This window comes from Dasypus novemcinctus, chromosome 19 (assembly GCF_030445035.2).
Source record: "Dasypus novemcinctus isolate mDasNov1 chromosome 19, mDasNov1.1.hap2, whole genome shotgun sequence".
In the NCBI taxonomy this organism is placed as follows: Eukaryota; Metazoa; Chordata; class Mammalia; order Cingulata; family Dasypodidae; genus Dasypus; species Dasypus novemcinctus.
Genome location: NC_080691.1, coordinates 76,000,372 through 76,025,548, shown reverse-complemented (window position 1 = coordinate 76,025,548; position 25,177 = coordinate 76,000,372). Strand labels below are relative to the sequence as shown.

Below are 25,177 nucleotides of genomic sequence, written 5' to 3'. Positions count from 1 at the left end.
TAAGATTTATTTATTTATTTCTCTCCCCTTCTCCCCATCCCAGTAGTCTGTTCTCTGTGTCTATTTGCTATGTGTTCTTTGTCCACTTCTGTTGTTGTCAGTGGCACGGAAATCTGTGTTTCTTTTTGTTGTGTCATCTTGTGTCAGCTCTCCATGTGTGCAGTGCCATTCTTGGACAGGCTGCACTTTCTTTCATGCTGGGAGGCTCTCCTTACAGGGTGCACTCCTTTTGCATGGGGCTCCCCTGTGCGGGGACACAAATGCATGGCACGGCACTCCTTGCACACATCAGCACTGTGCGTGGGCAGCTCCACATGGGTCAAGGGTGCCTGGGATTTGAACCACAGACCTCCCATGTGGTAGACGGATGTCATAACCACTGGGCCAAGTCCACTTCCCATCAAATGATTTTCAAAGGAGATCAATTTATACTGCCATCAGCAGTGGAAGATAATTCCCATTCTTCCCCTTTTAAATTTTCACCAATCAGATATTTGTGAAAAAGCATCTCATTATTGCTTAATTTGCATTTCACTGATTAGGTTATGTTGAGCACCTTTTCATATAGCTATTAGAAGTTCAGTTTTCCTGTTCTGTGAATTGCCATTGCATATATTTCTAATGGTTGTTTTCATTTTCTTAGTGATTTGAGTGTAATTTTCATGTATTCTGCATACAGATGAGTTTTAAGTGTTTCAAGTATGAGCTGAGAATATAAATAACAGGACATAGCTTGCATTTTAATTTTGGTATCTTTTGGGGACAGGTTTTACTTTAGTAAATTTATTGCTGTCATTATTATTTGTACTTTTTGCTTATTGTTTTTTCGTCTGAGATTTATTTCCCTACTCTGAATTTATAAAGATACTATTGGGGTTCTCTAGAGAAAGAGAACCAATATGATATATATACATATATAATTATTAAAGGAATTGGCTCATGTGATCAGGGATTAACAAGTCCAAATTCCATAGGATAGGCCACAAGCTAGAAATTTCGGTGAAGTTGAAGCTGTATTCTGCAGGAGAAATAGGCTGTCTGATGTAGACATACACATACTTTTTGATATAATGGCATTTTACTACCCTGAAACATATTAAATATATGTAATAAGGATAACTTGACATTAGAGCTTTAGGCAAAGATATATTAATTATTTGCATGGCATAAGAGCTTCTTCTTAGAAAACATGATACATGATGTAAAACACATAGAAACTGCTCTCTATGTTTGAGTGAAGCCAAAATACTTTATGCACAAGTGAGAGGATAAGGCAGCATCTAAATGACTCAGTCTGTGGTTTTCCTGGGATATTTCTCCATATTTTCAATAGTTATATTGGAATCCCCAAAGAGGTTGAAAACTTGGTGAAGGGAATAGGGTAAAAAAAGGAAAAAGGAATGGATACAATAAAAACTCTAAGTGTACAATTCAGAACTATTAATTAAATTCATAATGTTATGCTACCATCACTACCAACCATTACCTAAATTTTTCCTCATGTCAAATACAAACGCTATACCCATTAAGCAATACCTCTCCACTCTCCCCAACACAGGCCCTGATACTTTCTTTTTTTAGAAAAGATTTATTTATTTATTTCTCTCCCCTTCCCCCCATCCCAGTTGTCTGTTCTCTGTGTCTATTTGCTGTGTCTTCTTTGTCTGCTTCTGTTGTTGTCAGCAGCACAGGTATCTGTGTTTCTTTTTGTTTCATCATCTTGTTGTGTCAGCTGTCCATGTGTGTGTCACCATTCCTGGGCAGTCTGCACTTTCTTTCATGCTGGGCAGCTCTTTTTATGGGGTGCACTCCTTGCACGTGGGGATCCCCTATGGGGGGACACCCCTGCGTGGCCTGGTGCTCCTTGTGCACATCAGCACTGCACATGGGCCAGCTCCACACGGGTCAAGGAGGCCCGGGATTTGAACCACAGACCTCCCATGTGGTAGGTGGATGCCCTAACCACTGGGCCAAGACTGCTGCCCTACCCCTGATAATCTCTAATCAACTTTCTGCCTGTATGTATTAGTTTATTCATGTAAGTGGAATCATAGAATATTTGTCCTTTGTATCTGGTTATTTCAGCATAATAGTTCATTCATCCATGTTGTGGCCTGTATCAGGATTCTTTCCTTATTTTGACTGAATATTATTCCTTTATTATTCTATTAAATATGTTTATATATATATATACACACACACCAAGTTTCATTTAGCCTTTTATCCTTTGATGGACACTTAAGTTGTTTCTAACTTTGGGTTATTTTAAATAATGCTGATATGAACATTCATATATGAGTATGATAGGAACTCTTTTCATTTCTTTTGAGTGTATACCTAGGAGAATGGCTGCTGGGCATAGGTTATTCTATGTTTAAATTTTTAAGAAATTACCAAAATGTTTTCCACAGAGCTTGCACATTTTTACCCTTCCAGATTCACATTATTAACCATTTTTTTCTTTTGTAAACATAAAAATGCATAGAACAAAATGGTCAATTTAAACATTAATTATAAAGCAAACACCAATATCTCAAATCCATCCGAATGGTCAATACTTTACTTTTCCCAGGAATTACCACACAACTGACATTATAGGAATTGAATTCTTATTTTTACTTTTTAATCACATTTTAAAGCACCTATACAATATTTCAAAGTTTTCCCTGTTTTTGGACTTTCTATAAGAAGTGCCTTATATATATTTATTTGTGCCTTACATTTTGCTCTTCTGTTCTATTACCATATATACAATCTAACATTTCCCTTTAACCATATTCAAATATATAACTCAGTGAAGTTAATTATGTTCACAATGTGTTAAAATCATCACCATCCATTACCAAAACCTATCCACCATCCCAAAAAGAATCTCTGTACATTTTAATCATTGACTCCCTATTTCCTACCTCCACCCTGTTAACCTACATCCTAAATTATGATTCTATGAGTTTGCTTACTTTACTTATTTCATGTCAATGAGATCATAGTATATTTGCCCTTTTGCATATAGTTTATTTCACTCAATAGGATGTCTTCAAGGTACAACCTGTTGTTGCCCCTGTATCAGAATTTCACTCCCATTTGTGGCTGAATAATATTCCATTTTCTGTACATACCATATATTTTTTATCCATTCATCAGTTAATGAACACTTGGGGTCCTTCCATCATTTGGCATCATGCCACAAGAACTTGGGTGTGCAGATATCTGCTTTCAAATGTTTTGGCTATACAACCATGAGTGTGCTTGTCAGACCAAATGTTGATTTTGTGTTTTCCACAGTGGCACCATTTTACATTCCCTCCAAAAATGAATGAATATTCCTATTACTCCACATCCTCTCCAAGACTTGTAATTTTCAGTTTTTGAAATAGTAACCATTCTAGTGGGCATGAAATGGTATTTTACTGTGTTTTTCATTTGCATTTCCCTAACAGCTAAGCATCTTTAAAGACTTGAATGTTTTTTCATGTGCTTTCTGGTCATTTGTATGTTCTCTTTGGAGAAATGTCTATTCAAGTCTTTTGCCCATTTTTGAAATGGTGTGGTGGTTTGGAGCTATATGTACCCCAGAAACACATGTTCTTAAACTTATTCCTTGTAAACACCAGGAAATTGCTCTCTTTATTCACTGGTTACTGACACCCATCCCCCACTCTCACATTAGGCAGCAGTGGAATCCAGCCACTGCCATAGGTTCTTGGTGCCAGACAGAGACATATAAAACCTGGACCATTGACTACGGGGTGCAGTGATGTTCAGAGATGTAATTACTGGGTGCAATGGATGTCTCATGATGATGGGAGAGAGTGTTGCTGTGGGGGGAGTGGGGGGTGGGGGCGGTGGGGTTGATTGGGACCTCGTGTTTTTTTAATGTAATTCATAAAAATAAATAATTTTAATTAAAAAAAAAACAAAAAACCTGGTTCCCAAGATTGAAGGGGGTACCACACAGGCCCAAAGCTTCCCACTGCTTTTGATTAGCTACTTTGGGTCTCTGGGGGCATGACCTTAAGGGCAATTACTGTTTCTTGCCTCCCCATCCTCAACAAAAGTGACAGAGCAGACTTAAAGAAATAATGCTTCCTCAGACCTGCAGAAGATAGGTGGACTACATTTTATAGAAAGGTACCAAGTCAAGAAGGTACAGCTTTGTGGAACAATGAAAGAAGTTCCTGACATACTTACTGTCCCCTATCTGATCCTCTACCCTGAAAGCTACTCTGGTTGGTGCTGGTTTTGTGGTTCCTGGTCTTGATCCAACTGTAAAAGACTCTCTTGGGAAACTCTATCCAGCTTGTCCCTCCTCCCAGAATTTGTCCTACAGGCAAAAGCAGCTTGAGACAACTAAAGCAGTGTAAAAAACAATTTAGGCAGACAGTCTAGGGCAAAGAGTTACCTGCTTTAAATCCTACAGTGGAACACCTGGAGAAGGAAGAAGGTCTGCTTCTGTGAGGGTCCACAGGGACATTCAAATGCTTGTAAACAGAGGAACTCATACGGAAAGAGAAAAAAAATTCTAGAAACAGCAATGAAGACCAGGCCTGTCTGGACATACCAGACAAATTCATTATAAAAATGTTATTCAATATGCTCAAGGAGATGAAGGAAAATACAGAGAAAAAACTAAAGAATAAAAATGTTTATAAAGAACCAATTAGCAGCTAGGACTTAGGGACCTGAATGATAATGCAAAACACACAAACATACGTATTACAGGCATCCCAGAAGGAGAAGAGAAGGGAAAGGGGTCAGAAGGAGTTTTGCAGGAAATAATGGCTGAAAACTTCCCAAATCTACTGAAAGAGACAGATGTACATATCCAAGAAGCACAGCGCACCCCAAACATCATATACCCCAGCAGACCCACACCCGAACACATATACTTGCCAAATTATCCAAAGCTCAAGACAAAGAGAAAATTCTAAAAGCAGCAAGAGAAAAGAAAACCATCACATACAAGGGACGTTCATAAGATTAAGTGCTGAATTCTCATCTGAAACCATGGAGGCAAGAAGGCAGTGGTATGATATAGTCAAGGTACTAAAAGAAAAAAGTTTCCAACCAAGAATACTCTATCCAGCTAAACTAGCATTCAAAAATGATGGAGAGTTCAAAATATTCACAGATAAACAGAAACTGAAAGAGTATGCCAACAAGAAACCTCCCCTTCAAGAAATTCTAAAGGGAGTTCTGCAGGAAGTAAGGAAAAAAAGGACAGGCAGAATTGGAGGAGAGTGTAAGAGCAACAAAAAAGACAAAAAGAGAAGAAAACAAACAAACAAAATATGACAAACACAAGTCCAATCAAAATATGGCTAACATAAATAATTCCTTGATAGTAAGAATACTGAATGTCAATGGATTAAACTGACCTACTAAAAGATTCAGACTGGGACATTAGATAAGGAAATATTACCCATCTATATGCTGTCTACAAGAGACACATCTTAGACCCAGAGACTCATGGAGGCTGAAAGTGAATGGTTGGAAAACAATCTTACAAGCAAACAATAACCAAAAAAAAAAAAAAAGGCAGGAGTAGCTATATTTATATCAGACAAAATAGACTTAAAATGCGAAACAATTGTGAGAGACAAAGAAGGATACTACATATTAGTGAAAGGGACAATCTGTCAAAAAAAACGAACAATCATAAATATTTATGCTCCTAACAAGGGTGCCTCTAAATACGTGAGGCAAACACTGGAAAAACTAAGTGAAGGAAAAGATGCACCTACAATTATAGTGGGGGATTTTAATACACCACTATCAACTCTGGACAGAACATCTCAAAAGAGAATCACTAAAGAAACAAAATATCTGAACAGTATCTTAGAGGAGATGGATCTAATAGACATATACAGATCACTACACCCAAACACAGCAGGATATACATTTTTCTCAAGTGCACATGGATCATTCTCCAAGGTAAACCATATGCTAGGCCACAAAGAAAGGCTTAACAAATTCAGAAAGATCAAAATCATACAAAATAATATCTCTGACCACAGGGAGTGAAGCTGGAAATCTGCAAGGGCCAGAGGCCCAGATTTCACACCAGGATATGGAAATTAAACAGCACACTCTTAGAAAAACAGTGGGTCAAAGAGGAAATCTCAAAAGAAATCAATGACTACCTTGAAACAAATGATAATGATAACACAACATACCAAAATTTATGGGATGCAGCGAAAGCAGTAATGAGAGGGAAATTTATAGACATAAATACATACATCAAAAAAGAAGAAAGAGCAAAAATTGAAGAACTAACTGCATATTTGGAGGAATTAGAAAAAAAAACCAACAAACTAATCACACAGGAAGAAGGATGAAGGAAATAAAGATAAGAGCAGAACTAAATGAAATAGAAAATAAGAAAGCACTTGAAAAGATAAACAAGACCAAGAGCTGGTTTTTTTAGAAGATCAACAAAATTGACAAACCTTTAGTGAGACTAACAAAGAAAAAAAGAGAGAAGATGCAAATACACAAAATAAGAAATGAGAAAGGAGATATCACCACTGACCCCACAGAAAAAAAGACTGTCAAAAGAGGATACTTTGAAAAACTATATTCCAACAAAAATGACAATTCAGAGGAAATGGACAAATTCCCAGAAACACATAAGCAGCCTATATTGATGAAAGAAGAAATTGATGATCTTAACAAACCAATCACAAGTAAAGAGATAGAATCAGTCATTAAAAACCTCTGAACTAAGAAGGGGCCAGGGCCAGACGGCTTCACAGGTGAATTCTACAAAACAATCCGGAAAGAACTAACACCAATTCTCCTGAAACTATTCCAAAAAATCGAAACAGGAGGAACATTGCCTAACTCCTTCTATGATGCCAACATTACCCTAGTACCAAAGCCAAATAAAGACACCACAAGAAAGGAAATTTACAGACCAATTTCTCTAATGAACCTAGATGCAAAAGTATTTAACAAAATACTTGCTAATCGTATTCAACAATACATTAAACAAATTATACACCACAACCAAGTGGGATTCATTCCAGGTATGCAAGGATGGTCCAACATAAGAAAATCAATCAATGTAATACACCATATAAACAGATTGAAGGAAAAAAATCACATGATTATATCTATAGATGCAGAAAAAACATTTGAAAAACACAGCACCCTTTCTTGATAAGAACACTCCAAAAGATCGGAATACAAGGAAATTTTTTGAACATGATAAAGAGTATATATGAAAAGCCTACAGCCAACATCGTTTACAATGGAGCAATCCTAAAATCCTTCCCTCTAAAGTCAGGAACAAGACAAGGATGCCCACTGTCTCCCCTTCTATTTAACATTGTCTTAGAAGTACTTGCTCGAGCACTGAGGCAAGAACCAGATATAAAAGGCATTCAAATAGGAAAGGAAGAAGTCAAAATTTCATTATTTGCAGATGACGTGATCCTATAAATAGAAAACCCTGAGAGGTCTACAACAAAGCTTCTAGAACTCATAAATGAGTTTAGTAAAGTCCCAGGTTGTAAGATCAATGTGCAAAAATCAGTAGCATTTCTGTACACCAATAATGAGCAAGATCAGGAGGAAATCATGAAATAAATAACATTCACAATAGTAAATTAAAAAATCAAATACTTAGGAATAAATTTAACTAAAGATGTAAAAAACTTATACACCGAGAACTAAACAAGACTGTTCAAGGAAATCACAGAAGACCTAAATAAATGGAAGAATATTCTGTGTTCATGGATAGGAAGACTAAATATTATTCAGATGTCTATCCTACCAAAACTGATCTACACATTCAATGCAATCCCAATAAAAATCAACACAGCCTTCTTTAATGAACTAGAAAAAATAACTATGAAATTTATTTGGAAAGGAAAGAGGTCCTGAATAGCCAGAGACATATTGAAAAAGGAAAACGATATTGGAGGAATCACACTACCTGACTTCAAAACATACCACAAAGCTACAGTAGTGAAAACAGCATGGTATTGGCATAAGGAGAGACACAAAGACCAATTGAATTGAATTTAAAGTTCTGATATAGAACATCATATATATATATATAGCCATATAATATTCGATAAAGCCACCAAACCCTCTCAACTGGAAGAGAATGGCCTATTCAACAAATGGTGCCTAGAGAACTGGATATCCATATGTAGAAGAATGAAAGAGGATCACCATCTCACACCTTATACAAAGATCAAATGAAGATGGATCAAATACCTAACTATAAGAGCCAACCATAAACACCTTGGAAGTCAATGTAAGGAAACATCTACAAGACCTTATAATAGGAAATGGCCTCCTAAATATCACACCAAAAGCACGAGCAGCAAAAGAACTAATAGATAAATGAGACTTCCTCAAAATTAAAGCCTTCTACAACTCCAAGGAGTTTGTTAAGAAAGTAAAAAGGTAACCTACACAATGGGAGAAAATATTTGGCAACCATATATCTGATTAGAGACTTATAACGTGCATATATAAAGAACTCCTATAACTTGAAAATAAAAAGATAAACAACCCATTTAAAAAATGGGAAAAAGATTTAAACAGACACTTCTCCAAAGAAGAAATACAAATGGCTAAAAAGCACATGAAAAAATGCTCCAAATCTTTAGCTATCAAGGAAATGCAAATCAAAACTACAATGAGATACCATCTTACTCCCATAAGATTGGCAGCTATGAAAAAAACAGAAGAATACAAATGCTGGAGAGGATGTGAAGAAATGGGAACACTCACCAACTGCTGGTGGGAATGCAGAAGGATCCAACCATTCTGGAGGACAGTTTGGCAGTTTGTCAAAATTCTAACCATTGATTTGCCATATGACCCAGCAATACCACTGCTGGGTATATACCCAGCAGAACTGATAACAAGGACACAAACCGATATGTGCACACCAATGTTCAAGCAGCATTGTTCACTATCGCCAAAAGTTGGAATCAACCCAAATGCCCATCAACAGATGAGTGGCTCAATAAAATGTGGTATATACATACAATGGAATACTACTCGGCTGTAAGAACAAATACACTACAAACACACGTGATAACTTGGATGAACCTTGAGAACCTCATGTTGAGTGAAGCAACCCAGTTAGTGAAGGACAAATACTACATGACCTCAGTGATATGAAATAAGCAAGCTGCCTCAGAGAGCTAGAGACTGGAAGATAGGCTTACAGGAAATTAGGGGGTAGAGGAAGGATGTAAGCTCACATCTACATGGGTGAAATCTATGATAAGCTGGTGGTAAGTATGTGTACAAGGAAGGAATAAAATGGGGGCATAGGGTTACCTTTGGGTGGGGCTTTGGCGGTTTAAGAAGCCTAGGGATGGGTGGATGGGCAATATTGCCCAAGAAATTGGGGGGATGGAGGGGCAAGACACGAACATAGTGGATTGTCAGGTGTTGGTTGAGAGTAAAATGCTGAGAAAACATTTTCAAAATATAATTAGGAAAGTTACCTGTTTAAGATACTCAAAGGGGATAATCTGACACAGGACAGACTCCTAGGGAATATCTGAATGCTCATTTTGCCAGAGTGGGTTATACCATTGGGTAGAGACCCATATAATGAGAGTGAAGGTAGACCCACATCCTGGGGAGGACTAATGCCATTGAATAGAGGGAACTCTATCTCTCAAGAGAAAGGGTGGCTCCCAGGGCATTAGGGCAGTTGAACAAGTCAAGCCCTCAAAACTGTTGCAAGTATCTCTGAACATGGCTCCTCAAGAAATGAAGATTGACTGTCACTGTGGGCCCCAAGGGAAGGGGGAAATAGATATTGAACAGATGGAACCAAAGTAAATGTGAGGGCAAAGAAGTGTTTCACAAGAGGACACAAGGATGGATATAAAACATGTAATATTACACCAAAAACATATAGGGGACGACAGACTAATAATGTCAACCATAATGTAAAACATAGGAAAACTAAAAAATTTAGAAAACTGTATAGCTTAAAGTATAAACTACAATGTAAACATAAATGTTACCTTGTTTGAAAGCTATTGTCTCAATACCTGTACATCTGTTTCAGTAAACATGATATGAATAATTTAAAAGATTATGGCTGTGGAAGGGGAAAGGTTTTATAATGGATATGTGGGTGTACTGTATATTGTACATATGAATTACTGTGATCTAAGGCTCTTGTGAAGAGAAGCTCAATAATTAGGAAAAAAGAAAAGAAAAAGATAGGATGTAGAATTTTTCCAAATCAATATGTATTCTATATCTAACCTTTAAACTCATCACTATATTCCATTTTACTAGTAAGGGAACCTGACATTATATTGGGCTTCACTTCTCAGGAAGTTTTGAATCACAGAGTGGTTCAACAATGGCAGCGGAGGAATACTGGTATGGGATGTTATTGACAGGCGATATATGGTTGACAGGGATTTATACAGGGCATGTGTCCAGGTGCATGGAAATGTTTGGATATACTCATAGTGGAAACAATTAAAAACAACAGCTGGGGGGGGTACTGGGTTCCTGGCCAGGGGGGGGCTCTGCCGTGGTCCCTAGGGAAGCAGCGGCAGTCCCCCAAGTGCAACGGCAAGGACCAGGAAGGAATGAGAGTCCAACATTGAGCCCCTGATACTAATGACTATGCTTGTGAGCCTATACACCTGAAATAAGAACAAGGCCTAGAGCAGCACTGTGCCTAAGAGTTCCCTCCTGACAGCCTCCATGTTACTCAAATGTGGCCAGTCTCAAAGCCAAATTCAGCATGTAAAGGCAATGTCTTCTCCCCAGTATGGGACATGACACCCGGGGATGACCCTCCCTGGCACCAAGTGATCACTACCAAGTACCAGCTGATGACATAACTAGAAAATGACCTTGAATTAAAGGTTCAATGTGGACCAGCAGAATATCCCTGTCTACATATAATAACAGGAGTTAAAAATGCTGTTTGACCTAAAGTAAGGTGCAAATGAAAAGGACAAATGAGTTCATACGGCTATAAGTCTCTAAAAAAGAGTCTGGAGGTTGTTATAAGGATTGCCCTTATGCACACCTGAGCAGAGTCTCAGAGACAGATAAAGTAGATACAACCCCAGGTATTGCTCCTTTTCAGGGCTAAAGAGACCCACAGGTTCTATGGTCATGGCAGACGTGGTTCACTGCCATGCCAATTGGCCCTTCTTTGGAGGTGGTGTGTCTCCGTGATGGAGCTGGACTCAGTTGGGATCTCTTTTTACGAGCCTTTCATATTACTTTATTGGAATTGTAGTTGGTGCTGGGGTTTAAGATATATCTAGGGGATTTGAATCTCTGGACTGACAATATGATAGCCAGGCCCTGAGCCTCAACGGACTTCAGCTCCTACATTCTGATTTATTGGACTTACCCCACTCAGCTAACATGGAGTTGACAAATGTTAACCACCAAACCATAGAGCCTAGAGTGCGTACAACTGAAAGCCAGAGGATTGCATCCAGTATCCATGTGGAATCTAAGCCCCCTCTTGACATAGATGTGGAATGGACACAACCAAGTCAAGGTCCACAGGAAGGAGGAATACAGTAAGGATTAGAGTGGACTTAATGGTATCCTATTCATGAACTATTGTGGCTAATAATCGAGAAAATGTGGCACTGGTGTGGAAAAAGTGGCCATGTTGGCTGCTGGGTGCGGGGAATGGGAGGAAGAGTTGAGATGTGGAGGCATTTTTAGGACTTGGTGTTGTCCTGGGTGGTGCTGCAGGGACAATTTTCAGACAGTGTATGTCCTCCCATGGCCTACTGGATGGAACGTGAAAGAGTGTGGGCTCTGGTGTGGACCACAGGCCATGGGGTGCAGTGTTGCCAGGAGATGTACTCACCAGATGCAATGGATGTGTCATGATTATGGGGGAGAGTGTTACTGTGGGGGGAGTGGTGGGGTGGGGGCGGTGGGTGTGAATGGGGACCTCATATTTTTTCAATTTAATATTTTTTAAAAAATGAATAAATTGAGTAGAATTTGGGGGGGGGGGGGAAGAATCTCCTCTGTCACCATCCCAACAAATTGATGTACAGACACCTCCTGCCCTGCAAACATCCAAAACAGCCCAGTCCAGCAGGACTCCAACCCTACTCAGCCGCTTCTTTGCAGGAGAGATTATAAAGTGCACTCACTCGAAGCCAAACTCAGCATGTAGATGCAGTGCATTCCCCCCAGCGTGTGACATGACACCCGGGGATGAGCCTCCCTGGCACTGAGGGATCACTACCAAATACCAGCTGAAGATGCAACTAGAAAATGACCTTGAATTAAAGTTTCAATGCGGACCAGCAGAATATCCCTGTCTACATATAATAACATGACTTTAAAATGCTGTTTGACCTAATGTAAGGGGGAAATGGAAAGGAGAAATGAGTTTATATGGCTATGAGTCTCTAAAAAAGAGTCTGGAGGTTGTCAGAAGGATTTCCCTTATGCACAACTGAGCAGAGTCTAAGAGACAGATAAAGTAGATACAACCCCAGGTATTGGTTCTTTTGAGGGATAAAGAGACCCACGGGTTCTATGGTCATGGCAGATGGGGTTCACTGCCATGTCAGATGGCCCTTCTTTGGAGCTGGTGTTTCTATGTGATGGAACTGGACTCAGAGGGGATCTCTTTTCACAAGCCTTTCATGATACTTTACTGGAATTGTAGTTGGTGTTGGCATTTAAGATGTATTTAGGGGATTTGAATCTCTGGACTGACAATATGATAGCCAGGCCCTGAGCCTCAACAGACGTCAGCTCCTACACTCTGATTTATTGGACTTACCCCACTCAGCTAACAGGGAGTTGACAAATGTCAACCACCACACCATGGAGCCTAGAGTGCCTACAACTGAAAGCAGGAGGATTGCATCCAGTATCCATGTGGAATCTAAGCCCCCACTTGACATAGATGTGCAATGGGCACAACCAATCCAATGTCCACAGGGAAAATGTGGCATTGGTGTGGGAAAGGTGGCCATGGTGGCTGCTGGGTGCCGGGAATGGGAGGAAGAGATGAGATGGGGAGGCGTTTTTGGAGCTTGGAGTTGTCCTGGGTGGTGCTTCATGGACAACTACGGGACACTGTAGACCCCCCCAGGGCCCACTGGATGGAACGTGGGAGAGTGTGGGCTATGATGTGGACCATTGACTATGGGTTCAGCGATGCCCAGAGATGTACTTACCAGGTGCAATGGGTGTGTCATGATGATGGGAGAGAGTGTTGCTGTGGGGGGAGTGGGGGGTAGGGGCGGTGGGGTTGAATGGGACCTCATATTTTTTTAATGTAATATTTTTTAAAAAATGAATAAAAAGAGAATAAGGTGCACTCTGTCAGGCGCCATCTTGCCTCCTACCCACAACTATCTTTTTAATATAGGATAAAGCATCTGCCATATCTGAAAAGATTCCAAGGGCTGATGTTGGGGCAGCCATAACTGGTGGCTCAACAGGTGCATTAAGTTGAACTGGATATAAGCTAGGATAAGCACCTGGATGATATATGGAGACTGGATATTTCATTAGAGTAGACAGTTATTTTCTTAATTATAAATGGGTTAGTACTAGGATTAGGCATAAAGCCAGGAGACTCTCCTCTGTCTTTTGGCTCAGAATTAATTTCTTTCAAGTGGCCCTCCACTTTCTGTTTCTCTATGGGTTTTGAAAATATAGTAATTTCTTCTTTGTCATCTTCCTCTGATTGTAAAGGATCCAAGGTGGCAGTAATTTGCTGGCACAAAGCTCACACAGATAAAAGGAATGGATTCCCCTCTTTGATATGCTCTGTGTAAAGCTTGAATTACACATCTCCACTGTTTAAAATTTAAAACATTATGCCCCTGAGGCTGAAACCAACCATAATGCTTTTGTATTAAAGCAAACAATTCAATTAACTCACAATTTTTCAGTCACACCACTAGCTTTCAACAAAGTTTTTAACACTTGCAAATATTCTTCCATAGTTTACATTTGAATACCCATTACCCTGATGACTTCATGGAAATGTTACTTACCTAAAAGAAAACTTGAATCACACTGCTTTGGACATCATTCACGACCCTTGTAGGAGTCCTTTCCGTGGTTCCCAATACTGTTTAGGAAGACTCCCTTCTTTGGGCCCTGCATTGGGCACCATCTGTTGGAGATGTGGGCCTGAAGGGTATTGGGAATGAAAGAAAGAGAAAAAGAAGAATGAAAGAAAGAGGAAGAAAGTGAGCTGGGATCAGGGGGTCTGTGAGTAGAGACTCATCAGACAACTTTATTGTTTACAAGGGGCTCTATATATACCCCAGTCTACATGAGAACAAGCAGCAACATGCAGTTAACTATCAGAATTACTCATAGTCTAAGGAATTTAAAAAATCTTATCTCAAGGTACAAAGTCTAAGTGTTCAATTTAATACAAAAGATATGTGCTCATCTTTTCTTTCAGCCTTTAACAGGTTCCTCCTGTTTACTGGGAACTCTTTATTACCACAATCCTTAGGTTGCAAGCATAGCCATGGAAACAGCATGTCTCTCCTTGTTAGACCACTGTGCCTCAGTTTCCAAGGGAAAAAGCTATAGAATATTCCAGTCTGTAATTGGATGCAGAAGTTATACCATACTCAGCCATGAAAGGATAGTAGCTGCGGTTGCAACATTACATGAGGTGTCAGCTGACATGGGCAGGGGGCATACTTTTTAGCTAATAGAGCCCATGATTTGCTGGTTGCTAATCTCAAGAAAAATCCAGCATATGTCAACTCACAGGGTGACCTTTTTTGAAATCATACTGCTCTCTCCTTAAAATATCGAAATCCTCTACTGTGATACTTTAAATCCAGTACTCTGTTGTCCATGCCTGAAAAAGATGATTCTCAAGATTGTGAGGTTCATATTTCTCAATTATTACCCCCAGGACCAGATTTATCAAAAATAAAGCAAAACAAAACACACACACACACAAAAAAAAACAAAACAAAACAAACAACATAAAAATCCTTGAAAAATCTGCCTTAGATCATATTTTTAGATGTGTCTTACCATAAAACAGAAACAGATAATTATGAGACAGACTATGAAGTAATCACTACAGTAGAAGCAATCACAGGTCTACAAGCCCCTGGCCTCACCATGCCCTAGTGAGCTGTGGTGAAATTTTTAAATAGAGGCAGTCATTTAGCTAAAAGAAAATCACAATATTTATACTGTGGAGTAATTCATGATTTTGGAAGTGTATGAAAACAAATAGACTTCCTGAAGTCATTAGGAACCAAATTAAAAATGGTAAATATCTGAAATAATAGATGTATTTCTATCAATCACCTAAGGATAAGGTAAAACAAAGAAAAAATGCCGTGATAAAAATGGAAGCTCACACTCACAAAACTTAGAAGAAAAATGCCAACCTAGCAGCTCAACAATATGTGGAGACAACAAAACATTTTCCTTGTATAATGTCCCTCATAAGCCCTCTCCAAATGAGTTAGCTTACAGTTAGGAAAATGTTTCTGTATTTGAAAAAGAAAAACAGAGTCAGTAGGGTTACCAATTAAATTCTGGGAATGGAATCTAGGAAGTGCTGGATAGTGCCCTGTTTGCCCTAGAGTCCCTAGAAGGAACTACATGTGAGCACTACATGAAATTACCCATTACAGAATGCAAAAAATGAAAAAGGACAAGGAAATACATTGGTGGGCAGTCTTTGATAAGGTACTTAAAAAAATCTGTAATCAGATTCATGCATGACAGGCTTGTAATCTAGTCAAAATTTATTAATGTATATATCTCCATAAACTTAACCTCCACAACTGGACTATTTGAACATCAGCTGAAGGGCTTTACCAGCCAGTTCTTTCAATGGATTATAATTATATATACTTATGACTTACAGCTATTAAGAATGGGTTGAGGCATTCTCTTGTCAAAATAAGAATGCTTTAACTGTAGGGGAAAAAAAGAAAATGGTTTTCCAAAGCAGGGAGTACCCTTTGAACTCTCAAGCAAGCTTCAAACTCACTTCACTGAAAAGGTTATAAAAAAGCATGTCAATAAACATTTGTGTAATCTAACCATCTTTTTAAAAATTTAAATATATATATATTTAAAGTTTGTGTCAAGTGGTTCTGATCCAGCAAATCACCCATTGCCCATACCATCCAACACCTACTGTAAGGTAGAATAAATCCATGAGATATTTAAATTAAAGTTTAAATATTGATTCACTGGTGCTGTCTTGGCCAAAACATTCCCCTTGGTCCTCATGGCCCTGAGGTCTATGCCATCAGGCAAACACCACTGATCCCACAAGAGGTAATTATAGGGCAGCTCATGTATGGGAAACAGTTCACTAAAGAGGATCTTTAACAGTTTGATGCTGGATGGATCCCAGAGAATCATGACCTTAGAGCCAGTCCATACCTGTGGAAGTGGACTTATTATAAATTGGACTCTTTGGTTAAATTACTTCTGTAAGGCATGCCCCAGGGTGGGACTTAATCCTCTTACTAGAGTCCATATGGAAAGAGACAGACACAGGTGCTCAGAGTGAAATGCTCAGAAGCTGAGAGAGAAACCAGAAACTGAAAGCAACAGAGTTCAGAGGAGAAAGCAGAGACTGACAGATGACACCATGTACCTTCCCATATGACAGAAGAGTCCAGGATCACACACAGCTGATCTTTGAGGAAAGAGCATTGATTTGGACTCTTTTCTCAGCTTCACATCTGTAAGCTTGCAAGTCAATAAACCCCCTTTGGAAAAGCCAACTCATTTGGGGAAATATTGTTTTCATCAGCCTTGGCTAACTAAAACAGGATCCAATATAGTGAAATGAGGTTTTTTCAGTATTGTAGGAAATCAGTGGAATATACTCAGGGATATTTTTTTTTAAGTTACTGAAGATTTACTGACCCTCTACCACCTAAAGACAACATCCCATCACCTGCAAACTGATGCCATTATATTCTGGAAAAGAAAACAATGAAAAACCAATCTCTGACCTACTTGAAATAAACTTTTCAGGTTTTAATAACTTCACATATAGCTGTCAAATTAGAAGGAAATGAGACTTGGGTACAACACATGCAGATAAAACTGATGTCACTTCCAAGGTGGGTATATGAAATGGTATGTGGTCCAAAATTAAAATTAACCAAAATAACCCAGAAGCAGTTGACACTGTGTGTGTATCTGATGTGGACAGGTACTGCCAAGATCATGGAACAAGAACCCATTCAACCAAGTGTTTTGTAGGTTATGGGGAAGTTTTTTCAGTGATGAGGTACGAACACAGATACCCAGCAAGATTGCATGAAATGAGAGGTTCATAACATCAAAGAATCTGGAGGGGGAATGGAGAATCTTGGCATGGCAGGTCCCAGCTTACCTGACCTAGGTTCCTGGGAGGATTCATGGAGGGGCAGGTTGGAACACATGTTTATTCCAGGCTCTTGTCTTTACTGTGACCCAGATGGGAAACATCCAATGGATCCTGGGCCTGGCAGTTTCACAATATATGGTACAAAAAGCAGATGTGATTGAGGCCATGTGGAAAAGCTGAGAGCAGCTTATCATCCAAGCCACATGGAAATTGATGCCTTGCAAATAAATTATGCAGCAGGAAAAAGCTGCAGTGGCAAGGGGGCAACTGAAAAGAAGTGGCAGAGTCTGATCATAGAAGGTGAGGTTAGGTCTTATCATCCATACCTGTGAAGGTGCAGGTGTTGCTAGTTGTGGTTATACCCAGGGAAGGGTTAACTCAGGTGGTTGCTCAAAATGACTAAGTCAGGACAAGGTGAAGATGTGTCAAAATAATTTTTTTATTTCATTATGCCAAAATTCCCTTGTTTAATTGACACCCTTGTGCTTTTATCTATATTTACAATTTTGTTTTTATGCTTTTATCTTCCTCAAAAGCCAATTTTCCACATTTTCTCTAGGCATCAAGATAAAACCTTTAGTTTAAATAACATTATTAGGAGCAGATGTGGCTCAAGTGGTTGAGTGTCCACTTCTCACATTGGAGATCCTGGATTCAGTTGGCTCATGCCTCCTAAAAAATTAAGAAAAACAAACAACAAGAAAAACAAAAGAAAAAATCAATTCAGGGAAGCCTATGTGGCTCAATGTTAGAGCTCCATTTTCCCACATATGAGGTCTCTGGTTCAAACCCTGACCTTGGTACCCCAGAGAACAAAAACAACAACAAAAATCCCAAGGGGACTGCACTTCATCAGTCCAACAGTGGTTTACATGGACTAATATCCAGGTAACCCTTCCCAGGAGAACAAAAGGCAAGTCAGCAAAGCCAGCATCAGGTGACCAAGGGTATTGGCTCTTCTAGGTTTGAATTTGTTTCCTAGTCTGAAAAGGCAGACTGTGGTCAGCACTCATTTTGTTTTGCTTAAAAAAAAACTTTTTCCTGAGAAAGGAAAAAAAATCATACTTTCATTTTTTAAAATCATCACTTCATAAAATTATGGGTTTACAAAATAATAACATTTGACATCCAAATAAAATAGTTTTTCTCCCAGGAATTTCTCAAACTCTTTTTGTGTCATATATGATGCTAACAAATATAAAGTAGATAATCTAAATTAGTTTCATGACAAAATGCATGTTTTTCCAAAGCTGCACAGAAAGCTCACCTAAACCCTTGGGCCCTGAGAGAGTGGCCTTTAAGGAGAAAGCTGGGCACCCCGGCAGCCTCTGGGGCTGAGGTCCAGAAGCAGAATCCCCTGTGAGTGGGGATTGGACCATGAAGGCAGCAGAGAGGCCACAGGAGCCCAGAGGCTTGGTGGGAAATCTCAGTCTCCATTCAGCCATGCTCCATTTGGTGTTCCCTGCACAGATCAAAGGCACCTGGGGAAGTGGCTGCCTCCAGGGAGAAGACCAGGCTGGGGTAGCTCTCACTTACCCCCATGGAGCAGGGAAGAGCCTGAGGGCCATAGTGGACCACCTGCTCACAGAGCCTCTATTCTCTAAGCACCGACATCAAGCACTTGCAAACCACATCCCTCCAGTATAAAACATTGGTCTCCTTCTGACTGCACTCACCACGGGGGAGGTGTTACTACTGCCCATGTGCAGAAAATGGCTTGTCACGTCAAATCCTCCAAAACTGCAGGTTCTCTGTGTGAAGGAGAGGTGGACAGGAGAGGAGTTACCCCTGAAGTAGATAGCAGAGCAGCACACCAACCCCAGACCCCACTTGCAGGGTGTCGCTGAGCCCCAGATGTGTGTGCAGGTGGAAGTGATGGGGGAGAGGGTGCAAGACTCAGGTTCCCAGGAACTTCTTGCCTAAACAGAGGTCCACAGTGCCCCTGACATACAAACACCATGATCACCACACAGCCCTCTGGATATTCTGTGCCCTAAGATTCCCAGTCTTGTCATGACCCAGCCTCCCATTCAACCTCCCTTATGTCAGTGACAAACAAAACAAGTGCTATTTATACAGGGTCATGAGCTCAGCAGTTTTAGAAGAGAAGACAGAAGGCCTGTGGCTCCAGAGAGCCTTCTAATGGACTTCTGTGTAGTTTAAATCACTCAGAAAGGAACAAGGCTATGTTTATTGCAGGCTGACAGGCAGGCTCATGCACTGGTGTCTCCTAACCACAGCCACAACTTTACCAACCTACTTAAATATGACCCTTTTTCTAAAAGTGTAAAGGGAAGAGACCACATTTCCCCAGAAAGAAAAAGTTGGATGAACAACTGTCGTCAACCACACTCTTTAATTTCATCAGGAAAATTATTGAAGCTTTATAAGGAAGAAGAATTTCAGTGTCCTTTTACCTTGTTTCAAACTTCATGGAATGCCTTTATATTAGGTAATATAAGACAGTAATTTTATATTTCCAGAACTTGATTTGAATACACTGTTGACTAAAAAACTAAACAAACAATACCTAAACTTCTAAGAAAATAAGTGAAAGCCAAAACACCCTATTTTTGGCACAGCTGATTATCTTTTTATGTAGCTGTAATAAGATGTGAACAGCAGATACATGTTTCTCAAAGGACTATAGTTAATACTATGTATACTAGAACAGCACAATGAATATTAGAAATGCTGCTTATTTAAAATAGGCATGCTTGCTCTAAATACTTTAATTAGCTGACAGAGCAACACCCTGGAAGGGAAGTTCCAGACACTGGGCTCCCAGATGTGGACTCGAATCCTGTGTCTGTCCTACACAATATGATGGGTGAAGTGCTTAGACTCAGCTCTGGTTCCCCAGCAGCAACACTTACCATGGACTGAAGACTGGATGGCAGGTGCTCAGTGACAGCCACTGCACTCAGGACAGCCAACAGTGCCTCCCGACCACTGTGACCCTGAAGTTGAGGCTCAGTCAATGCCACAACCATGCAAATGAAGGGCTGGAATTCATTCTGTGAATTTCCACTCTAAAAGCAAAGCACACTGGGGAGGAATGGAAGGGCTGGATGTGGCAGTTTTGTCCAAAGAGGAAAAGAGGAACAGGCAGCAGCCTCTCAAGGTGGCAGGTGATGAGGACATCACAGAACCTTCTCCCTCAGCAAACAGCTGCTGCTGCTCTGAATAATGTAGGGTGGATGCAATCTCCAATGGGACCTCCCTAATTCATAGCAATTTAATGGGATATCTGACTTCCTTTATAGTCAACTTGGCTGGACTTCCATCTACTCTGTAAACATAGAAAGACCCACATGCAAAAACGTTCACCAAACCACCTAACAAAGCAAATGGTATTGCACCCACCCTTCAAGGCTGATTTTTAATATTAGCTTTCCCTTCCCACCTTACAAGGCCAAGTAAAGGTTCCCATGTTTACAAAGGCAATGATTTTATTTCAGTTCCTTTCACCTGACTTGGGCTTCATGACAGTGTAGGGTCCAGATGCCACACTTGGTAGCATCTGCACATCCTTCTTTAACCAGCAGCAGCTTCACAAGACTGGAGCCTAGCTTGTTATTTCCAATGCACATGAAATAGCTGATAAAGAATTTATGAGGAAACTATGACTGCAATAAGTTAAGCTCACATTTAAGTTTCTAAATTCCTGCTGTGTGCATTTATTCTTAAATTTGAAAGCTTAAAGCTAAGAATGGACTAGTTTTCTTAAATACCAACTAAGACCTCAACCTAAGATAAGATAAGGTATCTGGAACAATTTTTCTTTCAATCAGTGGGGGATTGACAAGCAGTATAACAATAAACAGTCCTCAAACTAATCTCCAACTTTCTCTGTAATACCACATAGTTCTAGAAGCAGCACTCCTTAAATGAAGAAAATAGGTTGTAAATATTAAAAGAAAAATAACCCAATCTTTGATTTTGTGATATAAATGAAGCTATGTACTCCTTGCATCTTCTGTACAATTATAGAAATGTTTCAGACATACTTGTGGAAAGGGCAGCTAGTAAATGGAATATGCCATGCAGTTGCCATGCATATCTCTTCCCCCAAACAAAAATTTAATGACCAAATAAAATAAAGACAAGTGACACATCCAGTGTGTATGAGGCATGATCATTTCCCTGAGGTTTCATTAAGCAAATATGGCATTTTTAGAAGACAAAAAGATCAAGGTTGAAGAATAAAGGACAGCTTTTGGTAAAATGAAGGAATATATGAAAAGGAGATGCAAGAGAACTTTAAAAATAAATAGAGCAAAGAAAATAATCCTAACCCCTGAAAAACAACAAGAAAAATTTCTTATTTCTCAGTAAAACATTGTTTTACATTACTTTCTCTGGATAATTAGAAAATTAAATGTTGTTTTCCTTATTGTACAGTAAAGAAATATGCACAAATATAATTGAACACTGAACACATTTCAGCAAATGCTAAACTGCCCAGTGCTGCCCTAAGTTCATAGTACCTTAAAAATATTTAGACTTGGGCTGAGATTTGTAACAGAGATTACATACATTGCTATCATTATGGGGCAAAATAAATATTTTCTTATAAAAATGGTGCTTGAAGATAACCTTGTCTGATATCTACATGATGCCTGTGGAATCAGTCCCTAACCCCCACGTTAGCACAAATCTGAAAAAACATCTTTCAGAGGGAAGTTCTTGATGAAGTTACATTGTTATAAATGGTGACATATGCAGTCTATTATTTAGGTATCATATTGATAACGTATCATCTTATGTTGTGAACCTACATATATTGTGAATACAATGAGGGTCATATGAACAACTGAATGTACTCAATTTGGGAAAATTGTCAGTGTCACATAATTTAAACCCACAAGGATGGTCAGCCAATTAGGGAAGTGGGCTGTTTTATCATGGACATGAGCTGAGAAGACACTGGTGTGCTGAGCCTGTACTGAGTCTGGCCATGGTATATTATACAGAACAGATGTGAGGCTGACTGAGCAAGAAAGAGAATTGTCATTTCAGCACAAAAACAAAACCCAAACAAAAAATACCATGCTAGAAAGGAAGAGAAAACTTTTGCTACATAGTAATAGTATTAAAAGAGCCACAAGATTCCTTTTCTAGAATGGAGAAGGGTGTTTCACATTGGTGCTGACCAGACAAGGACCTGGTGAAATATAAGTAGCACAGCCTTGGGCTGGGGAGGATGGCAGGGTGGAGGGCCACTGCCACCCTGAAGAGCTGGGTGTGAGCCCAGGGCTTCTCCAGGCTCTGGGCATTCATACAGACCATGAACCAGCTTCAAGGGGACACTCACATCCTCTTACCAGTCTAACCACACAGTAGTAAAACTGAGAAGCATTTTATTATCTCTAAGTAACTACTTCATTTCTGGCTACATACAGGAGAATAGACAAGATGTATGTGTACATTTCCAAATGCTGCTTCTTTTGTTTAAAAAGATAAGAGCATCTAAGAGCTTAAGTAGAACAGAAGAGCTCTAGTCTTCTTCCCTTTTAGATAGCAGAGATAACAAGCATGTCTCTCAAGGCATCAAAGCAGAATGCTCTGATTGGTTTTGGGTCTCAGGAGGTTGGGGGGGGCCTTCACATTTAGCTTCCCAGCCCCAGTGGCCTCCCACTATCAAGAGGACAGATGGGAAGAGGGGGGAGCATGGCTATTAGCAACCTTTGTTCCTTTTGTTTGGGGCTTGTGTTGCCCTGTGTGACTGGAAGGGGGATGGAGCAAGAAGCTGAGCCTTTTTCTGGTCAGAACCTCTGATTCAGGTTCTGATGCTTTTACCTCAAGGAATCTCCTACTCCCAACCTAATGTGTTGGAATACAACAGTGGTGTGAAATTAACATGAAGGCTTCCACGTGCCCCATGAACAGAACTGGGGAGCCTCAAAAAATCCCACTGCAGGCATGAAAAACCCTGCATGGCACATGTGCAATACCAACAATGATCTATCTACTGATATATTATGAGCACCTCACAGATTCCTGTTTCAGAACCAGAGACCCTGGTTAGAACAAAACGGTCATTACTGAAGTTGCTAAAGTCTGTTGGTGCACAAAAAGACACACAATGAAAGGCATTATATTTTATCTTGGTCACTATATTATGACCAAGTGATGAGAAACAACAATATATTGTATATTGTTCAAATTATCTTCTAAGGGAGTTGTTTGTGGTGCCAAGCTCCTCCGTGAAAGAATATAGGAAAATGTCTACAGAAACTTGGTAGTAGTCAACCAGCAGGAACCATCAGATTCAGGTGCATCTCTAAGTGAAAACAGGTGTCACCTTGGGAAGCAGACTTGGCCCAGTGGATAGGGTGTCCGTCTACCACATGGGAGGTCCATGGTTCAAACCCCGGGCCTCCTTGACCCATGTGGAGCTGGCTCATGTGCAGTGCTGATGCACACAAGGAGTGCCACCCCATGCAGGGGTGCCCCCCGTGTAGGGGAGCCCCATGCAAAAGGAGTGCACCCCATAAGGAGAGCCACCCAGAGTGAAAGAAAGTTCAGCCTGCCCAGTAATGGTGCCACATGCACATCGAGCTGACACAAGAAGATGATGCAACAAAAAAGAGACACAGATTCCCGTGCTGCTGACAACAACAGAAGCAGACAAAGAACACACAGCAAATGGACACAGAGAACAAACAACTGGGGCAGGGGAGAGGGAATTGGAGATAAATAAAATAAATCTTAAAAAAAAAAAGATGGCAGCCATCAAAGGGACCCTGTGCAAGAGGAGTAGGAGGAGAAACCTTCATCCTCAAATTTGATTTTTAGTCCTTCATCTAAAAGGAGAGTAGTGAGACAGAAAATTCAGAAAACTTAGCTGGTGGACAACAGAGAAAGCACCACAAATATGCTAGCATTTACCTTTCCTCTGATGAAAGTCTTGCTCTATGTATAATAAGGAAGATATGGTGTAAAAGATTCTGTAGGAGTGAATCAATGGAGACTATTGGATGTGGATCTTGATGCTGGTGTAAGTGAACATTCTGGTGGTTGGTTGAATCAGGATTCAGCTTCAGATCAATTCAGTGTATAATTTGAAGTTGAATCTCTTGATTCAGAAGATTAGTGAAGAAGGACAAGAACTCTTATATGAAGATGATCAGGTTTATCAAATTACTATATATCAAGCAGGGGAGAGTGATACAGACTCATCTGAAGAAGATCCTGAAATTTCCTTAGCTCTCTGTGGGAAATGTACTTCATGCAATGAAATGTATCCCCCCCTTGTGGAAATGCATTACAACAGATGTGAGAATTGGCTTCCTGAAGATAAAGGAAATGATAAAGGGAAAATACGTGGGAAAGCCATACTAGAAAACTCAACACATGTAAAAGAGGGCTTTAATGTTCCTGATTTCAGAAAAATGACATAGAGGAAAATATAAAATCACATAAGCCTTCCAATCCCAAGAAAATGAGGGCTATTCTCAGCCATCAACTTCTAGTAGCAACATTTATACCAGTCAAGAAGATGTCAGCCATCTGCCCATTGGGATTTGAGCCCCCTCTCAAGTAGAAGCAGAGCGGGATCACCATCCCAAAATAATCAAGACTGGGGAGTGAACAATGGACTAAAGTAGACTTAGTATTATTCTATTATAGACTTAATATTATTCTAGCAATGGAAGAACTTTTATCATTAATGTAAAGGTAGTGAGTGGCCACTAGAGGTTCTGAGGTGAGGGAGAGGGAAGAATAGGTATAATATGGAGACATTTGGGGAATTGGAATTGTCCTGCATGACATCACAATGACAGGTACAGGCCATTACATTTGGTCATAACC

The 25,177-nt window shown here is 39.8% G+C and overlaps 1 long non-coding RNA gene across 1 annotated transcript; it reads right to left on the bottom strand.

The window, feature by feature from the left end:
• Nucleotides 1–17,778: 17,778 nt before the first annotated feature.
• Nucleotides 17,779–21,615, bottom strand: LOC111761089 (uncharacterized). The gene is made up of 2 exons (XR_002794552.2): nt 19,036–21,615; nt 17,779–18,031 (listed from the first exon to the last, which is right to left on the bottom strand). It is a non-coding gene; the product is annotated as an uncharacterized lncRNA (long non-coding RNA).
• Between the last annotated feature and the right edge of the window lie 3,562 nt (nt 21,616–25,177).